The 1,841-nt window shown below is 55.9% G+C and overlaps 1 protein-coding gene across 1 annotated transcript in view; it reads left to right on the top strand.

Moving 5' to 3' along the window:
• The first annotated feature begins 480 nt into the window (after window positions 1-480).
• NUP98 (nucleoporin 98) overlaps window positions 481-1,841 on the top strand; it is a 143,725-nt gene continuing 142,364 nt past the window's right edge. Inside the window, exon 1 of the mRNA XM_023514294.1 lies at window positions 481-819. The gene's annotated coding sequence lies outside the window, so the exon portion shown is untranslated. The remainder of the gene's footprint in view (window positions 820-1,841) is intronic.

Below are 1,841 nucleotides of genomic sequence, written 5' to 3'. Positions count from 1 at the left end.
GGAAAAGGTGTGTTGGTGCAAGCCTGGGTCATAAGAAAGGAAAATCGGGATTTAGGGCCTCAGAGCAGTCGCAGGCAAATTAAGTGTACAGAACTTCCAGGTAGAGTCGTCAGCTACGCACGAGGTCTGCCCAAGAAGTGCTGCCTGCGCTACCGGGAAGCCTTCCCATCACCACCCGCGCGCTGGGGCAAGGAAAGGTTAGAATAGTTACCATGCCATTCTAGGGGCCTTCCCTCTGATTGGCTGGCAATCCCGCAGCTCAAATACCTCCAAAAGGGGGCGGAGCCTCGTTAAAAACGTCACCACTCTTCTACCACACCCGACTGGGTGCTCCCCCACTCCAGCCTCTCACCAGTCCACTTCCAGAAGCCTGTGTGATGTCACGAATCGCCCCCAGCCAACCGCGGCGGTGAGGGGCGGGACTCCACGTCCCTCCCGCCACCCCTCCCCTTTTCCTCCCCGTAACTCTTTTTGTCCCTCCTCTTCCCCTTCGCCTTTTTTCCGGAAGACCGCCTTCACGTTCTGGTTCAAAAGACTAGTTACCCAATGAATAACAGGGCGGAACCAGAGTGGCGGCCTCGTCTGCCAATGCGCAGACGGCGAGGGCGGAGCGCCCAGAGCGAGCCTGTGACGGTAGGCGGCGTGTGACGCAGTCGGGCCCTCTGCGCGCTGCGCCCGGAGCGGCGGTGGGTGGCGGTGGTATCGGTAGTGGCAGCGGCGGCGGCGACGGTTTCGTGGCGGCCGCGCGCTGCTCTGTGAGCGGCAGGTGGCGGACGGGCCTGTGCCCTCACTCCTGGTACTTTCCCCCACCGCACCTCGGTAAGTCGGGAGCCAGAGCAGCGGCGGCTCTGCAAGCTCCTCCTCCTCTCAAGGCGGGCGGAAGCGCGGGGCGTCCCAGGCCCTCTCGGCTCTGAAGTCTCGCGCCCCGGCGCGCACCTTCTTGTCTGAGGGAGGGGCGGGGCCCGCGACCCTACGGCCAGGAGGCTCGACTCCTCAGGCCTTGGGAGGGAATGGACGTCGGTGGGGTCTAGGCCTGGAGTCTCCAGTTGGAGCCCACGCTAAGGGAGCGTCCATTTATCTGGTTGTACTCATTCATTCGTTCAGCGGTTATTGGGCGCCCATGGTGGGCCTTTCTTTTCGGGGGCAGTGCTTTTAAGACCCTGAATACGGTCTCCTGCGCACTTCCTTCACCGTCGTGGGGATGGGTTTTATTTGCCTTGGCATCTTCGTGAGGGAAATGGGCGGCCTGAGGGTTAAGAGAGGGCAGGCAAATCGGATGTTTGTTAGCTTTTTAAGATAATACCTGAGAATTTGGGTCAGTTCAGTGGATTGAAAGGTTCTTTACTTCCACGTGTTCCATGTAAAGCCACTTGAGAAAGATTGGGGTTCTTGATTATCGTAGCCATAAGGACCTTAGAAGTTGTGTAAGTGAGGTTTTATAGATAGAGAAATGGAGGCCCAGAGTGACTCAAATCTAGAAATTTCTCTACTATCTCACCCTTAGGGAATATTCCTGTCTCCCATTATTTAGGATTCCTTTTGAGGGGTCCGTGGGGTAGGGACATTTGTTGGTAGAGGAAGAGTAGTTTTAGCGTTTCTGACTTAGTTGCTATCAGCTATGCTAAGATAGAAGCTTCTTTAGTGGTACCCTAACCTAGATGTCAAGAACTAAACTTTAGATAAAAGTTGGCTAAAGTTTCCCTTTTTAAATCTGAGTTATTGTGTCTGCTACTGGGGACTCAGAGGAAAGTCCAGTTAATGACCTACAAAACTGGCTTGGCGCCTGTGGCTCAAGCGGCTAAGGCGCCAGCCACATACACCTAAGGTGGCGGGTTCGAATC

Source organism: Otolemur garnettii, unplaced genomic scaffold, assembly GCF_000181295.1.
Source record: "Otolemur garnettii isolate 467f Iridium unplaced genomic scaffold, OtoGar3 scaffold00001, whole genome shotgun sequence".
Lineage (NCBI taxonomy): Eukaryota > Metazoa > Chordata > Mammalia > Primates > Galagidae > Otolemur > Otolemur garnettii.
The sequence above is the reverse complement of the archived record's forward strand: the minus strand, read 5'-3'. Positions and strand labels throughout refer to the sequence as shown.